Genomic DNA, 19,833 nt, shown 5'->3' on the forward strand with positions numbered 1-19,833 from the left:
AAATTACAATTTAATAACGAAAAAAAAACCGGTTATTTTTACGACCTAACCCAGCGTAGCATAAACACCCCAACCCGAAAAGTCTTAGTAAAGAGAGAGGCAGGTAGAGGGAGGGGGTGAAGGGCCGGAGAATTGGGACGTGTCAAACGAAGTTGAAATAAATCCATTTCGTTAACAAACTTTCAAATTCGATTGACACTTATGACACCCACCCCTGCCACCTCATGACAGCTTTTAACGGAAAGTTGATTTGTGTTTGAGTATTTGTGTGTACGTGTATGTTCGTGTATGTGTGTGTTTATGCGAGTGTGTGTGTGTGTGTTTATGAAAGTGCGTATGTATGTGTGTGTTTTCTGTATGTGTGTGTGTTTATGCGAGTGTGTTAGAGTGTGTGCTTCTGTCTCTGTTTATGCTCCTGCCCCTCTTTGATGTGGAAGCACATATTCTCTCTCTCTTTCTCGCTCTCTCTCTCTCTCTCTCTCTAAGATATATATATATATATATATATATATATATATAACTTAGTGGCAGTGGCACGGAGAAGCCAGAGAGAGAGAGAGAGAGAGAGAAGAGAGACAGACAGACAGACAGACAGACAGACAGAGACAGAGACAGAGAGACAAACAGAGAGAGAGAGAGAGAGGTTAGCAGCCGAAACTTTGAAAAGTTATAAAAAATTAAAAAATAATTATAATATATATATATATATATATATATATATATATATATATATATATATATATATATATATATATATATATAATATATTTCGTTAACAAACTTTCAAATTCGCTTGACACTTATGACACCCACCCGTCCCCATCCCATGACAGCTTCTAACGGAAAGTTGATTTGTGTTGGTGTGTATTTGTGTCTACGTGTGTGTTTGTGTATACGTGTGTGTTTATGCGAGTGTGTGTGTTTATGAAAGTGTGTGTATGAGTGTGTTTATGCATTTACATTACAAAATAGTCGCATTAATATAACTAGCTCCAAAACTATTTGTCTCTGCTAATTTTCCTACGATATTCGTTTTCAGCATACCTGAACAAACTGAGGGTTGGCCCCTTTCATATGCCGCCTGTTCAAACATGGTCGCCGGTGATTTACATTTCAAAATACACGCATTAATAAAACTAGCTCCAAAACTGTTTGTCTCTGCTAATTTTCCTTGCGATATTCGTTTTCAGCATACCTGAACGGTTTTAAAATCAACATTTCGAATGTTAACGAAATACACACACACAGAGACACACACACACACACACTCACACACACACACGTAAACCCAGTGAAAGTGTCTACTGTCGATAAGCTAGTTGTAAATTAGATTACTCTCTGATGAGTTTTAGTCTAGCCACACTGTGATACAGCGGAACAGTCCGTCTGTTTGGCATAACTCAGTAGATTAACTAGTTGTAAATTCTTAAAGGAGAAGCCCCTTTAAGAAGAGACTTGAAGACTTATCGGCCAACCTGGGCCGTGCGTTGTAAACAGAAATCCATTTCAGACTGAACTTTTTCCAAAACTTAGTTCGTCTTCAAAGGGACAAGAATGCCGACACTCGACTTATTGTCGCCACCCCGATCTTCGCACCATCACGCTAATAAAATTGTTCTTTGCCTGGGATCAAAATGGCGAATCTCAATTTGAATTGAGAAAGTCAAACTAAATACAAGGACGATTCATATAAATTATAGCTGTTGATTTAATGTATTGAATATTAAAACTTTGTCAAACGGAGATGATATAAAAAGCTGGGGAGCGAAACACACACACACACACACACACACAGAGTAATGATTTGTGTTTTTGTGTGTTGGTCAGTTGGTGTGTTTAAGTATTTGTGTGTGTGTTTATGCGAGTGCGTGTATGTGTGTTTATGCAAGTATGTGTGTATGTGTGCGTTTATATAGAGTGTGTGCCTCTCAGCTGTCTCCGTTTCTTCTCCCTTCCTCGTTGACGTGATGGCGGAGAGCGTAGACACACATATTTGTCTCTCTCTCTCTCTCTCTCTCTCTCTCTCTCTCTCTCTCTCTCTCTCTCTCTCTCCCTTCTTCCCTCTTTGCCCCTCTTTCTCTTTCTGTCTCCCTCCCTCTCTCTCTCTCTCTCCCTTCTCCCCCTTTCTCTTTCTGTCTCCATCTCTCTCTCTCTCTCTCTCTCTCTCATATATATATATATATATATATATAAATATATATATATATATAAAAACTTCGTAGCAGGAGCACGGAGAAGCCAGAGAGAGAGAGAGTTAGAGAGAGAGAGAGAAAGAGAGAGAGAGAGAGAGAGAGAGAGAGAGAGAGGTTAGCAGCAAATGGTCTTTGGTCAGAATGTAGGAAAAAAAACGGTTATTTTTACGACCTACCCCAGCGTAGTATAAACACCCCAACCTCTCCCTGAAAAAAATATATGCATCCTATGCAGTTGTGCTACCGTGCCGAAATAAAAACATTATTATTTAGAAATCTATTCTTTGTACTGTCATCTAACAATGTAATCAATATGTCGTGAAACTTGAATTGAACGAGGAATAATTCCGAGTGAAAAATCGAGTATCGCGTTTAGATAAACTCGACATCAGGTCAAATTTATTTAGTTTTGATTTAGCTTGTTCACATAATGTTGATGCATTAGAAACATGTTTTGTTTTTTAAGTTTTGCATGCATAATACTTAATGGATTTTAAATAGAAATGATTCATTCGTTTATTAATAATTAATAAAAGCAAAATAAAACTATTTTACTATTTTTTCACCTAGTTGCGACCTTTTGACTATTTTTTTTCTTTGGTCGCTATCTTTAAATATTACCCCGTATCCAACTAAGTACCGACTTTTCTATACGATAGCAAGTCTGCGTAAAGTAAACACTATTAGAGTAGAAGGATTTCCGACCTTTAGGGACCCCCCAGCAGTGAAACCGCTGTGATTTTGCCATTGTACGTCGAGGTGGTATAAGTGCTATGGGTTCATCAGAGCACATCCCATTAAAGTACTTGTAAACAAGGATGCAACACCGAGGCGATGGGACAGACTTTGGAGATTGACCTATAGCACGGGGCCTATTAGATTAGATACTCTTTTTGTTTTTGTTTTTGTTTTTGTGCTCAACGATAAAAACCGACTTCTTCATTTGTGTTTGCTTCTCATTTTCGCTTTTGCTCTGATAAGAGTTTCGCTAATGTGAAAAAGAAAACATGTTCGAACGTTTGCTGACATTTATTGGATGTGTTGCTACCAGTATTTTGCTTAATTTTCGAGTTTGGAGCGATTATCGAGTCTCACAAGATGTCTATAACATGTCAGACACTTCTTTATTGTTCTTACTTAAAACTGTGCGCTACTTTTGTTTGTGTTAAATAAACGTTTTAAAATAAGTTAAAACAACAAAAATGTGATCTAGGTAGGTAGAAGGGTAACTTATCTTGCCTTTGGTAACATTAATTTTCTTATATATTTATTTGTTCACTACTTTTTCGTTTTGTTCTTATTGAATGCGAAATATTCGCCGTGGAATTTCCACGGGTCACGATTATTTCGTTTTATTAATCTTAAGTTTCATAGAATAAAAAGTTCAGACATAACTTTGTGGAGCCATTTTTAATCGATTTCATTTAACTTTCGTTTGACCCCGGCACGTGCAGTGCAGAGAACACGATCCTTTCTCTCCTTCCCCCACTTTCACTCTTCTTTAGCTTGGTGACAAGGCGATGCTTATGTGTGCGTGAGTGTGTATGTGTGCGTGCGTGCGTGCGTGCGTGCGTATGTGTGTTATCAACAAAAATTAAAAAAATAAAAACTTTTTTCCCGACCGGCCGGATTAGGGTTGTGAGGTGTGGTTAGAGTTCATGAAAATAAATGTTAGCAATAAAAACTTTTTAAAACCAAGTTAGAAAAAAGAACACAATTTGCTTCCCCACCAAATTATCGTATTATTGGAGCTCCCGCGTCTAAATTAAGATTCTTTTTTTTTAAGCGATGTAATAAACCATATTTTGGATTAGGGTGCCTCCTCTCTTTATTTTGGTTTGTATATTGTTCATGTTGCAAAAATGCTTCCGGGAGATCTTTTTAGGATTCTAAAGGTTTACTTTTTTTACACTTTTTATTATCTTCGAAAAATGTACACAAATGTAAACAAGCAGTTTACGAGTTGAAAGGCATCGTTAAAATATTTTTAGCGAGTTCTTTAAACTTTATACTTTTTTTCGTCCTCTTCAAGTCCAATGTAAACAAGTTCTTGATAAGCCGTTCCTCTTAAGTAATCCCATTTACAAAATTTATACTTCTAACGATTACAATGATATTGTCCCATTGACTACTGTACACTCTTTAAACCCTCGAGTGGGCTCTGGGCATTGATAAGTAGTGATTCCTTTGTAAAACAAAAAATATTTCAATACTTTGATGGTGAATCTATAGTCAGTCTGTGCTAGTTTTACTTTTCATTTCAAAATACACGCATTAATAAAACTGTCTTGAAAACTCTCTCTGCTAATTTTCCTTGCGATATTCGTTTTCAGCATACCTGAACAAACTGAGGGTTGGCCCCTTTCATATGCCACCCATTCAACATGGTCGCCAGTGATTTACAGTTCAAAATACACGCATTAATAAAACTAGCTCCGAAACAATTTGTCTCTGCTAATTTTCCTTGCGATATTCGTTTTCAGCATACCTGAACAAACTGAGGGTTGGCCCCTTTCATATGCCGCCCGCTCAACATGGTCGCCAGTGATTTACATTTCAAAATACACGCATTAATAAAACTAGCTCCAAAAATATTTCTCTCTGTTCACCCGTAGTTGGTGTTTAAAGAACGCGATCAGATCTTGATCAGAAAAAGACAACACCCCCCGGCAACCTTGCAGACGCGACGTCCAAATCACCATTCTCGCCACGGCCAGGATCGTAACGTAGACCATTTGTCTTTCCCGGTCCCACGGCGGCCTCACGTTGTCCACCACATTGGATACAGTAATTGGGCGAGAATGCTCAGGATCGATGCGAGCCGTCACTCCGCTGACATACGACCAGTACTGGCGGAGTTCGCGGCAATCGAAGAAAGAGTGATCTGTAGTTTCTACGGCCGTTGTCCCACAACGGGGACAATCAGGCGACTCCAAAAACCCGGAACTGCATTGTATGTTGTTGAGTGGAAGTGCATTTCGGGCCAATCGCCAGGTCAGAGAGAACTCTGAATTGTTCAGATGACTCGAACCTGGCGCCCAGCTCCACACGGAGCGGATCTCACTCTGCTGCCAGCCCAAACGCGCGCATAGCGGGTCGTCAGCGGCCCCCTTCACTAGATCCCTGTGGAGTTCCCTACGGGTAGCAGTCACAAGGTCACTGGACCTTGGTAGTCGTTTTAGCGCGGCTCGGCACTCTTTCATGTAGGCAGATTCTCCCCGCGGCCTGCGACGGCTCTCGATGGAAGGGTCGAGAACGAGGTCGGGGAAGGCGGCAGTAACCACGGGGTGCCACGCCGTGGCACTGCCACGGTTGGTCTTCCTGCATATAGTGGCTCAGGAAGGCCAGCCTCTCAGCATCTCGATGACACTTCAAGTCCGGCATTCCCAAGCCTCCCTCACACGGACGTTGAATACAGACCTATCTGCTCACCCAGTGTCTTCCTCTGTCCCAAAGGAGCGAGGACAAGAGTTCGACAAGAGCTACACTTTGATCTTGACCAAAAGTAACATTGGCGAAACGAAATCTTTTTATTGAACAATAAAGGGGAAGTAACTAGCAACGGATTGTGCACGTCATCTAAGGGAGGTAACTCTAAAACCAATTGTATAACAATTTTTAAACTTATAATCAAAGTAAAAACGAAACCTTAATTTTATGATTAATCAGTTAAGTATATAATAAAGGAATAAAGGTGCTTGTGCAGTTTAGCAAACGCATCAAAATACGAAGATAAAGAAAAATATTTATGATGTACGTGCCAGTTATGGAATGAAGTTATCATTTTAAAATTCCGGGCATTCCGGCATATCCCTCGAGACATTTCATTGTTTTTCTTTTTGTTTTTTGTTTTTTTTACATAGGCATCACCACATTATCAAGGCCCAGAGGCCACTCAAGGATAAGGGTTAAAGAGTGTACAGTAGCAATTGGACAATATAGTAATCATTAGTAATGAAAATTTGGTAAATTGGAACGGCTCATCAAGAACTTATTTACTTTAGACTTGAACACAACCATATTGTAGTCAGCCGGAAAGCAGGAAAACGGAAGACAATTCCACAGGTGTGCAGTTCTAAGAAAGAAGCTTTGTTCATGGAATCTACGTTTAGGTTTAGGCACAGATAAAGAGTGGGGAAAATTATTGATAGTGTTTACAGCTAGACGAGTGTTTCTTGTGAAAGTTTGGCGAGGGGGGACCATAGATTGAAGCATAACCTCCCCTGTTTTCTAGACGGTGATAGACGATTCGGCGTCCCCTGACGAAACATATTCCAACAGATATTATGTAATATATGATACGTAATATCATAGTATCATTTTTAATTATTTATTAACATCTTATATGAAAATAAGTGGAACAGTGGAATGGAACACTGGAACACTATGAACAATATGAACAATTCTTATTTTTATTTTTAAAAAATGCGTAATTTCATTCCTTGTTAAGTTAACTTTCTATTTTAATATTATTTAAAGTAAATAAATATTGAAACATTATTTAATATTAAATATTGAAACATTATTTAAAGTAAATAAATATTTTTTTACAAAAAATATAATTCTTACACTAAACTACTTATGACAATACAAATACTACTACTACTACTACTAATAATAATAATAATAATAATAATAATAATAATAATAATAATAATAATAATAATGAGGGAAGACGTGGCTGGTTACCTTTAATGCATCTAAAACCAAACTCCTGTCCTTGCATCATTGCTCTGATCCCCATCTGGCATCAATTGGGATGGGTGGCTCTCGTCTGGGAGAGGCCCCGTGTTTTGACAAGCTTCTGGGTTTGACCTTTACTCCTGATCTGAAATGGAACACGTACATCAAGTCTGTTGCCAAGGCCGCTGGAAAGATGGTGGGATCCTTCTACCACTCCAGAAGATATCTCACTACTGATGCAATTCTCTATCTATATAAAAGCCAAGTACGTCCAAGGATGGAATACTACTGCCATATCAGGGCAAGAGCTGCTAAAAACAGCCTATCCTGCCTTGACAGAGTACAAAATAGACTTTGTGGCTTAGTGGGGGATGCCCTTTTCTCTACCCTTCAACATCTCTCCCACAGAAGAGACGTTGCGAGCCTATCCTTGTTTTATCGTTATTTCCATGGCAGGTGCTCGTCTGAACTCCAATCTCTGGTACCCCCTCGCCAATCTTTCACAAAAAACACCCGTCTAACTGAATCCACTGTGAAAAATTTCCCCCACTCTTTATCTGTGCCTAAATCAAAACGTGGATTCCATGAACAAAGCTTCTTTCGTAGAACTGCACGCCTGTGGAACTTTGTTCCGTCTGCCTGCTTCCCACCTGACTACAACTTGGATGTGTTCAAGTCCAACATTAACAAATTCCTAATGAACCGCCCCCTTAAGTAAACACTTCATCAAATCTCCACACTAACGTAATGTACTTGCAATAACCCTTATCCCTGAGTGGCTTCCGGGCCTTGATAAGTTGTGACCACTGTGTAAAAAAAATAAAATAAAAAAATAAAATAATAATAATAATAATAATAATATTTATAAGTCCTCTATATTTCTCCTATACCCTTCCCCATCCCTCCCATTATCCAATCACCCCCACACACACACACACACACACAAAAGAATGATGCCAAATAGCCAAGAAGGGCCAAGGATGATGAAAAGACCGAGGAGAGAGCACTGACCAGACCTCCGCTGGATAAGTGCGAAGAAAACTGGGACCTTGGGGCGGTTTATTGACACTCAAATTCCAGTGGAAATCGATGGTGGGCGGCTGTTGCGATAATGCAAATTCACTTGCAAATGTTATCAAAAGAGGTTAAGAGCACTGGAAAACTGGAGGAACTCGTCACTTAGCTTCCAGAGAACACCGTAGGCTATTTTAAAGGAGAGATCCTTTAGGACCTGCGTGAAAGCTCCTTGTGAGCCAATAATAATAATAATTCGTTTAAGAATGTGATGAATTTCTTCTGTTAAAAGCTGTTGAGGGGGGTTGCTTGTTTTTTTTTTGTTTGTTGTTTTACAAAGGAAAAACAAATTTTAGTGACATCAACGAGGCGGGGGGCGCCATTGAAGATAAGTCCGTTTGTCAAACCGCACATGAAGTTCTAATAATGTTATTACTAAATTTTGAAATGATTTCTTCAAAGACAAGTTTTTAATTTTGTGTACGGAAATTGCGTCGGTGTGGACAACAGATGTACGCACAATCGAAACGTTCCTTATACAGCCACTTTAAATATCTGTGGCGAGTCGCTACAGTAGTTTATTTAGTAATTGTGGCCTGGTAGACCAACACAAAACCTACTTGTGCGTACAGCAATGGCCACCACTTATAACATAAAATATCGTATTTAAATTTTTCGTAAATAAGTAGCTTTCCAGATACTGAGCAATGTAATACTTTATGTTATAAGTGGTGGCTATTGTTGTACGCGCAAGCGCGCATACGTTTGCGTGCGCGTGCCGCAAACATCTGATCGCAAAAATATGCGGCAAAATTATGAACAAATATGGCCGCCGCGTTACATTACTATATGAAACGTGCTGAAAAGTACATTTTCAGTATCGTGAAAACTAGTTGCCGGCTCCAATTCTAAATGCGATATTCGTTTTCAGCATACCTGAAAACCGCTTGGCCACAATAAACATTTATTTAAAGCTTCTTTTAAATGGTACAAAAGTTATGATGATAATATTAAATTAGATTACAACAATTACTTGGCCTTCGGGCCGGGATGAAAGTGTAGTATCTGTTCCGGCAGATACTGCAAGCTATGACTAGCTATGACTAGCAAAGACCAGATGTGGGGGCAACCCCGTATGCCTGACCTTTAACCAGCTCCCATTTCCCACCTCTCGGGAGCTGGTCCCCTTTTTCCCTTCCCCCTCCCTTCACTCCTCACATTAAAAATCGGCCTTGTGCCTAATTTGCTCGGTGGGGGAGCAAATAAATACCATCTGTTCTTCAGATGCTGCACTTCTATTTCTTGTTCTCTTTCAGTGGAGGAGAAATCCTTCACGACTGAGACAATTTTTATTTTTGTACCTTTTCTCCACGTTAAAAAACGACCCTGGTGTCTAACTCTGTCCCGTGGGGAGGCATAGTAAATAGGTACATCGGGTTATATAGGAGGGGGGTAAATCTGTTTTGTGCGTTGGAGGTACTTAAAGAAAATGAAAGAAGTAGAGGAAGGAAAAAAGAAAGAAAGGAAGACGGAAAAAAGAAAGAAAGAATTCTTGGCCTTCATTTGTGGATTTGGTCCTCTTATCTTGCTCTGCACGTGACAGTCATTTTCTTTGCGGTAGTCCTAGTTGCTTTCGGTAGTCTCTCTCTCTCTCTCTCTCTCTCTCTCTCTCTCTCTCTCTCTCTCTCTCTCTCTCTCTCTCTAAATCGAAGTACAAAAAAAAAAAAGAAAAATAGTGTCAAGACAATTAAATTACGATCAAAAGGTCATCCATTAAGATTTGGATATTTATTTGTGAAAATTGAAAACAACGAAAACAAACAAACAAAAAATCCTGATCACATTCCAGTGCCTTTTGACTGTTTATTTATTTATTTTATTTATTTATTTATTTATTTGTTTTTACGAAGACTTACGTCAAAACTTAAGACTAAAAACAGGCAAACGTCCGGTCAGATTGCAATACTGATTAAAAATTATGGCGACAAAGTAAGTGTTCATTTATTTAAACCCCCCCCCCTTTTGTTTTCATTTTCTTTTTTGGTAAATTTTCAGATTAGGTCCACCTCCATAATTTTCTTTTAAATGACGACTTCTGTAGGTTTTGGACTATGCTGAATACGAAAATCGCATTGAAATTTTGCAGAAATAATTAGTTATCGAGATATAAAAAGCTGTATTACGCATTGTATTCTTTAGCGGCCATCTTTTTACGCGCGAGCGCCATAAACAACTCTACTCATCTATGACTGACACTGCACGCGCGTAAAAAAAGATGGCCACCAAAGAATACAATGCATAATACAACTTTTTATATCTCGATAACTACTTATTTCTGCAAAATTTAAATGCGGTTTTCGTATTCAGCATAGTCGAAAATTTATAAAAGGTGTCATTGAAAAGAAAATTATGGCGGTGGACCTAATCTAAAAAAAAATAACTTTTTTTTTTTTTTTTTTTTTTTAACGGAAACCGAGTTAAGCAACGTTTGTATCCCTATGGCTTTTTGGTTTTTATCCAGAATTCAACCTAAGAATTAAAAAAACGGTATTTTTTACGACCTGCCCCAGCGTAGTAAACACCCCTAACCACCCATGTTAAGAACCGCTTTCGGAATAACCACCCCAACCTTCTCATGTTAAAAACGGCTTTCAAGGCTGTGGGGGGGTATTCCGAAAGCCGTTCTTAACATAAGGAGGTGTTTATAATACGTTGGGGCACGTCGTAAAATATTACGAAAACAAATACAGAAATTTGGGTACTTGTTAAGATATAGTCGACAAATCGATTTTTTTTTTTTGTTGTTGTTTAATATATCATTTAAAGCAAAAACAATATTACGTATTTATTTGTCATGTCAGAAATAGTAATATATCCAAAAATTACGAAAAATCATGGAGTAGAACACCTGCTATTGTATTTTTAGTAAAAAAAAAAAAAAAAAAAAAACCTATCACTATAAAAAAACAAATATTGCAGAAAGTATTCTTTTCAGAGTTATGTCGCCCTGCCTTTAGCCTCCTACTGCCTTACCCAATTTTCCGTAAGAATTACTTTTGGCGCTTCAGGAGAAGCGTGGACCCTGCGTAAACGAGTTTCAATTTAATGACTGCTCCCTGAGGTTTTCTTTCACTTTCTTGGGTTTGTATTACTGTACACATAGATTCGAAAAAGTTGTCAAAAAACAAATATATAACAAATAAATGTTATCAAAGGCAAGGTAAGTTACTTTTCTACCTAACTGGATAATTTTCTAGTGTTTTTATTTAATGTAACATTTTTATTCAGCTCGAAAAACATACAGTGTTTACCGATGTATCGGAAAATTCAAAATGGCGCTCAACTCTCTCTCTCTTTGAGATGATAAGTTTGGGAAAAGGATTTAAAAATAAAAAAAAATATGCAAAATACTGTTTAAAACCCACCGAATATATGTCAGCCTATGTTACGGTAACATATATCGAGGGAGTTTCTAACAGTAGTTTGTCTAGTTTTTTTATTTATAACTCTTTTTCCAAACCTTACCGTGTCTAAGAGAGAGTTGGATGCCATTTTAAATTTTCCAACACATCGGTAAACACTATGTTTTTTCGAGCTGAATAAACATGTTACATTAAATAAAAACATTAGAAACTTATGCAGTTAGGTAGAAAAGTAACTTATCTTTCCTTCGGTAACATTTATTTGTTATGTTTGTTTTTTGACAACTTTTCCGAATCTGTGTACAGTAATACAAACCCCTTTTGTGCCTGCCCTGTTCTTTAAACATATTTTATTAAGAAGGTAAAACAATTAGCTTTCCTAAACCCTTTATGTTGGGTGAATTATTATATTTTGAATGTTGTTGTGCTCTGTCAATCTACTGACTTTCGTCATTACTATTAATATCTGTCAAAGAAGAAATTAAGGTCTACTGTTTGACCTGCCATTTGTCCACCATTGGACTGAATCAACAGAGGACTCATGGAGGCTACCCGATTACATGAGTATCAGTTTATTAAATTGTTAGGTGAAAGTACAGAATAGTTACAAAACAACCTAACCTCCCTATGCTAAGAATGGTTTTCTAAATAATAACGTTATTATTTCAGCACGGTCCGTATTTTGCAGGAGTATCAATTTATTAAATTGTTAGGTGAAAGTACAGAATAGTTACAAAACAACCTAACCTCCCTATGTCAAGAATGGTTTTCTAAATAATAACGTTATTTCAGCACGGTCCGTATTTTGCATGAGTATCAATTTATTAAATTGTTAGGTGAGAGTACAGAATAGTTACAAAACCTCCGCTCCCTATGTTAAGAATGGTTTTCTTAATAACGTTATTATTTCAGCATAGTCAGTATTCTGCATGAGTACCAATTAAATTGTTAGGTGAAAGTTGTGTAGTTTAACGGGTCCTTCTGCAGTTTAATTAACCGTTTTTCCGTAAGTAACGCGCCGACATTTTCCGAGTAGAATAACCGTTTAACATTTCACAGAAATTCTGTGTTTACATTTGGGAGCTGCGTCCACCACAACACCCCCCCCCCCAAATGTAAACACAGAATTTCTGTGAAATGTTCAACCGTATTCTACTCGGTAAATGTCGCCGCGTTATTTATCTTTACCACATGTACGGCAAAAATATGCTGTGCTTGCGTCTACAACAATGGTCACAACTCATAACGTAAAGAATTACATTGCTCAATATCCAGAAAGCTACTTATTTGCGGAAATTTAAATGAAATTTTTTTTTTTTCAGCATACCGGAAAACTTATAAAAATCGTTATTTTAAAAGGAAAATGTTCAGCTGGAAATCAAATAATTTTTTTATAAATATGGACAAATATGGCCGCCGCGTTACATTACTATACAAAACATGCAGAAAAGTATCTTTTCAATATCACGAAAACTAGTTGCTGGCGCCGATTTTAAATGTGATATTTGTTTTCAGCATACCTGAAACCCATTGAAAACAAGTTTTTTAAGGTAGGTTTTGTGTTGGTCTATCAGGCAACAATTAGCATAGACTTTAAAGGTAAACGTGTTCAATGACACTTCTGCATTACCCGAATGGCGCCATTGTTAGGGAGGGGCGATAACTCCAATTTCGTTTTGTCAAAAATCACTGCAAGCAAATAGCAAAGAAGATTTTTCTTTTCCGAACACAAAAATATTTGAAAACCAATTTATTTAATTATTGCATAAAAATGTATAAATATATGAATTGTAAAAACATTTATTGAAAAGTCTGCGTAAGAAAATATCATTTTATTAAAACAAGTTTGGCGCTTCTACACTATTGGGACGAAATTTTGTAGTCGATAAATGGAGTTTTCAGATTTAAAAAAAACAACAAAAAACACTGGTTTCTACTGATTTTTGTCAATTCTTTTGTAAGGTAGGTTTGGGGTTGGTTTATCAGGCCACAATTATCGAATTTATTCCGAAATTGAATTTAATTTAATTTTCTTTTCCTGTTTTAGTTTGGTCCGTGGAAGTTTGTCCGTCATCAATAACAGCATTAATTATGTTCCGATGGGTTCTTGGACGCTAAATCGCGTTCAGGACGTTTACAACAAAGTCAAAGATACGTCACCGAATGTGGTGTCGAAGTCTCTCGACAGAGTCGAATCAGTGGTCCAGCAATTCATTGCAAATCCCGAAGAAACGACGTTCGGTAAGTGACAACCATTTCCGTTGCATATTATTTCGGCATTCCGGCATATTTCTCGAGATATTGCGTTCTTGTATTTCTTCTAATACCAAAAATCTTAATATTTTGTCCAAACATATAAGTAAGCAGTTTTGAAGAATAGCGGAAATATTGTATCAATTATGTGCTTCCATACCTCGATTGACAGACCTGCCGCCATCTTTGAAACTTAGGGTCTCGTTTTATGTACCATTACCGAAGTTTGACGTTCTGATCTACACGCAGGGGGCATAACTCCGAAAAAAAATTTTTTCGATTACTTATGTCATGTAATGGCTGCAATATTTTTTGTCTGTAATGATAGACTAGGTGTATCAGAATTTTTGTAGGAATTTTTGACACCCCTAACACGTTCTGATCTACACGCAGGGGACAATATAGATCTTATTCATGCTGACCCTTTGGGTTTTGGCGATCCAGAATAATAGGCGACTTGAAATCCGCCGGAGATGGTGTCAGATAAAAACTTTGCATTGATATAGAAATGGGTGTTTGTTAAGCAAAAATCATATTACGTACTTACTTGTCATGCCAAAAATAGTAATATATCCATAAATTACGAAAATTATCGAGTAGAAAGTTATTTATAGTTAAAAGTAATTTTTGTGGAAACTTGGGTAAAATTGCCTTTTCTTAGACGTTGTAAAGTAGGCAGTAGGAGTCTACACGCAGGGGACATAACTCCGAAAAAAATATTTTCGATTACTTATGTCATGTAATGGCTGCAATATTTTTTGTCTGTAATGATAGACTAGGTGTATCAGAATTTTTGTAGGAATTTTTGACACCCCTAACACGAAACTGCGAATAAAATATAAAAAAAACTCGTAATTTCTCTTTTAAAAGTGGGTTGTTTATTTTCTTTATTGATTATACTTCCAAAATAAACTATTAAAGTTGTATAAAATGTAATAGAAATATATTTTTTTAAAATAGTAATGAAATTAATTGAATGTTACGAGTTCAGTATTTTTCAATTTTTAAACTTTAAAAATCTATCAAAATTTTTCTATTGATTCTATTTTTACAATATTTTCAGGGTCAATGTGAAATTTTATGCTCTTTCCTATAAACCGAATATAATATTTAAGACAAACGTTTTTTTTTTAATTCACGCCCCCCCCATTTTGAAATGTCTATTAAAAAGTAAATAATTAATTTACTCACCAAAGTTTTATATCTAACAAATTGAAGATAAAAAATCAATAAATAATATATTCAAATTTAAAACAAAAAAGTGTTTTTTATAAATTTACCTGTAAAGTCAGAAGTTTAAAACCTTTTTTTTTTTTAATAATCACGTTGTTGTTTTTTTTGTTTTTTGGGGGTTTTTTTTTAAATGAAACCTTGGTCCTTGCTCCTTTAATTGAAAAAAATGAGGGTTTAAATTACATTTTTCGAGTAGTTATAAGCTTGGAAAGACATGGGGTCGAATTATTCAATATTTTTCACAAAGTTTCTGACACACCTAGTTCTGATCCCCATCTGGCATCAATTGAAATGAATGGCTCTCGTCTTACGGAGTTTTGACAAGCTTCTGGGCTTGACCTTTACTCCTGATCTGAAATGGAACATGTACATTAAATCTGTTGCCAAGGCCGCTGGAAAAATGGTGGGATCCTTCTATTGATCCAGTAGATATCTCACTGCTGATACAATTCTCTATCTATATAAGAGCCAGGTATGTCCAAGGATGGAGTACTGTTGACACATTTGGGCAGGAGCTGCTAGAAAGGACTTATCCTGCCTTGATAGAGTTTAAAATAGACTTTGTAGCCTCTGGCAAATGCTCGACTGAGCTTCAGTCTATGGCCTCCTCTTGCCAAACTTTCATGTAAAACCCTTGTCTAGCTGAAAACACTATCAATAATCCCGCCACTCTGTGCCTAAACCTAAATGTAGATGCACTGAACAAAGATTCTTTCTTAGAACTGCACGCCTGTGGAACTGTCTTCCGTTCTCCTGCTTTCCAGCTGACTACAATCTGATTGCCTTCAAGTCCAATGTAAACAAGTTCTTGATGAGCCATTCCACTTAAGTTAACAAATTTACCTTATTTCTATTACTAACAATTACTATATTGTTCAATTGACTACTGTACACTCTTAGATCTTATCCTCGAGTGGTCTCTGGTCTTGATGTGGTTATGCCTATGTAAAAAAAAATGTAGGGATTTGGGCAGCAAGATGTCGGTTCACGTTACACTTGAACTTCTGCATGTCAGTACAATTGGGGTAGCAGGTACCTGGAATGGATTTCCAAAGTCTAGCGGTTCTGGGGAAGAAACTACTGGAGTAGAAAGATCTTTTGCATCTAGGGATCTCTACTGTGTGGGGGTGGGATTTAGCTGCATGTCGAGGGTGTTTACGTTGTGGGGGCACAAGTGCTTGCAGTTCGTCATTCACCGTTAAAATACTTGTAGAAAAGGCAGAGATGCTACATTTCATCGATGGGACAGAGGCTGAAGCTTGGATCACAGTTCAGGACCTATCAGATTGGCGACTCTCTTTTGAACCTTGTCAAGGAGCAAGAGACTAGTAGCAGATGACCAGCCCAAATATGACAACAATACTCCATACATGGGCGAATGGTGGCCTTATAGAGGTACAGGATACTTTCGGGTGTTAGTAGTTTTCTAGCATGGTAGAGAGAGCCTAACTTCCTTGCAGCGGTCCTGGCAGTGCTTTCAATGTAATTGCTCCAGCTCATGTTTCCCGTGAACGTCAGGCCAAGGAGCTTGAAAGATGTCCTTTCAGATGTGCTTCCATACCTCAATTGACAGACCTGCCGCCATCTTTGAAACTTAGGGTCTCGTTTTACACACCATTACCGAAGTTTGACATATGATACTTTTCTGTAAAAAAAAAAAAAAAAACTTTTAATATTTCACATAAAATAGAAAGTCACAAGAAATAAATATTACATGTAATGATTTTTTTAACTAATTTATTTGATCTAACAATGTTTTATAAAATCTAATATATAAAAACCTATATGTCTGTCTGTCTGCCTGTCTGTCTCCATATTTTCAAACTCTATCTCCTCCGAACCTAAAATTTGCAGAGCAGCGCTAGAGGCCCCAAATGATTGGAATTTTATGGGTCTTTAGCTGGTTAAAATAGTTTTTAAGGGGTCAAAAATCTATATATATGAAAGGCAAATTTCGTGTATGTCTGGCAAAGGTTTTTCTCGCACACGCACCCGGGGGGGGTTACTATTACTTAGAACTGTTTATATAGGCCGTAGATAATAATATGTAGGATTTGAGAACGCATGTAGCGGCTAGATTTATTTACGTCGATTTTTACAATCTGTTGCCAAGGCTGCTGGAAAAATGATGGGATCCTTCTATCACTCCAGTAGATATCTCACTGCTGATGCAATTCTCTATCTGTATAAGAGCCAAGTAGATCCAAGGATGAAGTACTCTTGCCACATTTGGGCAGGAGCTACTGGAAAGATCTTATCCTGCCTCGACAGAGTTCAAAATAGACTTCGTAGCCTCGTAAGGGATGTTCTTTTTCTCTTCCCTACAACCTCTATCTCACAGAAGAGACGTCGCAAGCCTGTCTCTTCTATATCATTATTTTCATGGCAAGTGCTCGTCTGAGCTCCAATCTATGGTCCTCCCTCGCCAAACTTTCGTGTAAAACACTCGTCCAACTTAAACCACTATCAATAATTTCCCCCACTCTTTATTTGTACCTAAACCTAAATGTAGATTCCATGAACAACCCTTTTTTCATAGAACTGCATGCCTGTGGAACATTTTTCCGTTTCCTGCTTTCCAACAAACCGAAACCAAAACTTATGAATATATATATATATATATATATAAAATTACAATTAATTTACATTTTTTGGATTTTACCGTCATTGGATTATTTACCTTTCACCAGACTATCCATTCACGTGAAATCACCTTTTTCTTCACCATATTCCTTCTGCTTCACTTTTTGTTTTCAAGTAAGATCTTTGACTTACTTGCAGTTTCATCAAATACTTTTGTATGCAAAATCCGATCCCGCATTTTGCTAATTTCTACGTTCTTATGAGAAGGAAAGTATTTCTTTGAAACTCCGCGGATTAAGGACTGCCCACTTATTAAGTGTCTCCTTTTCAGATTAAATATGTTTTAACTCATTTCAAAGTGTTTTTAACATGTTTTATTAACTACTAGCGAGGGGTACCCGGCGTTGCCCGGGTGTTTGTAGGTGTGTGTGGAAAGGAGGGGGGGGTAAAAAAAACCGTAAGTATGAGGATCGAACCCGAACCCTTGAGGCAAAGTTGTAAATTAAAGTGTGAAAAAAAAAACGTGCGACGTTAACCATTGCTCCACCACGAGATGCTAACGGAAACACGTTTGAATTTATTTAATTACTTGGATTTGGCAGGTGCCCGTTTTAATGAGTTAATGAGGTCAAGTTTGACTGCGGGGCGGGAACGCTTCCCAAGATGTTATAACCCTAACCCACATGTGGCGAGCGACAAATGTTGAATATTTATCTTGCCGAAATCGAGCAAATTAAGTAGACAGGCGAGCTTCGTTGTTAACTGTGAGATATTACGATTTATATGTGCTATAAAAAGTTTTTTAAAAAGTTGTGAAGCGAGCGACCGCTTCTTTGAAAAAAGCCTTTTGTACACATACAGAAAAAGGAACACACATACATACATTTTCGCTTTTATATTTATTGATTTGCTCTTACACACACACACACGCACACACACACACACACACATATATATATATAATTTGAGTTCCTACAGTATAATCAAAACTGAAACCGAAACTTATGAAGAATTCTTGGTAAAATTATTTTTTACAAAAAATGGAAGGTCATAATTAAATGACAGTCACTCGGAAGAAAAAAAGATGTAAGCATGACACAAAATAAATAACACACACGCCATGCTATTAAAATATAGACTAGCAGGACCTGTGGAAATTCCACAGGGGACTCATTCATATGTAATATATTGATGTTGGCACTCTGTAGATCTTCACTGTAAATGATATTATTGTAGCTCTTTTGTTAAAACTGCAAAAGTATTTATCTAAGCTAGTATAGACGTCCGGCGTAGCCCGGTCATAAAGTACGCTTAAATATGATATTTTAATTCTTGCAGATTTCGTATATATTATTATAGAGTTAATGTTCTGTCGATTTTTATATGTTATAAAGTTGTGATTTCAAAAATAAAAAATATATATCCATATGACTTGAATCGAAACCGAAATAAAAACTTATGAAAAAATGATAAAAATATATATATATATATATATATAAATATATATATAGTAAGTTATAAAATATATATGGCGATTAAGCCATTTTTTATTTTATAACTTACTAACTAGCTCTACCTACGTATTGAGCACTGTTGAAGTAAATACTTAAAGTTTACGCATAAATTTATACTTTCGTATATTAATTTTATGTGAGTAAATGAAGTAGTTGTATATATATATATATATATATATATATATATATATAATTATTTACTATAATAATTAAATACCTACAGACACTAGTGTTTCAACCTTTCGAGAATCTTCAGTGCAGAGTGTCAAAAAAAAAAGGCAGACATATATGTATTTTTTTCTTATTATTATTACACTTTCACCCCAAACAAGGCACGTTGCCACTTTGATGTAGGGGGCTACTATAAGGGACATACGTTGCAGGCGTACTATGTAGGGAGTTGAGCAGCAAGATGTCTGTTTACATTACACTTGAACTTCTGCATGTCAGTACAGTTGGGGAAGCAGGAACCTGGAAGGGAATTCCAATGTTTAGCAGTTCTGAGGAAGAAACTATTAGAGTAGAAGGCTTTCTTACATCTAGGGATCTCAACTGTGAAGGGGTAGGACTTTGCTGCTTGTCGGGTTTGTCGGGAGTATTTACGTCGCGGGGGTACAAGGGATTGCAGTGCGTCAGAGTGCCTACTACAACGTTGTTTTTTTTTTGTTGTTGTTTTTTTTTTGTTGTTTTTTTTTTTTTTTTTTTTTGCTCAACACACATCTCTAAACACCCGGGCAATGCCGGGCACCCAGGCTGGTTAAAAAATAACCAAAAATTGAATTATTATGCAATTTCTGAAGCCATAAGTAGACACCTTAAAAGTGTAACCATGGGTTTTCAGATATGTGGAACTGATAAGGATGGGAGGGTTACGAGGTCAACTCCGGTTGTTGAGATAAAAGGCATCGTTCAAAATACGAGTGTATTCGATGCCTTCAA

This window comes from Euprymna scolopes, unplaced genomic scaffold, assembly GCF_053919585.1.
Source record: "Euprymna scolopes isolate OS-2025 unplaced genomic scaffold, ASM5391958v1 sca3, whole genome shotgun sequence".
Lineage (NCBI taxonomy): Eukaryota > Metazoa > Mollusca > Cephalopoda > Sepiida > Sepiolidae > Euprymna > Euprymna scolopes.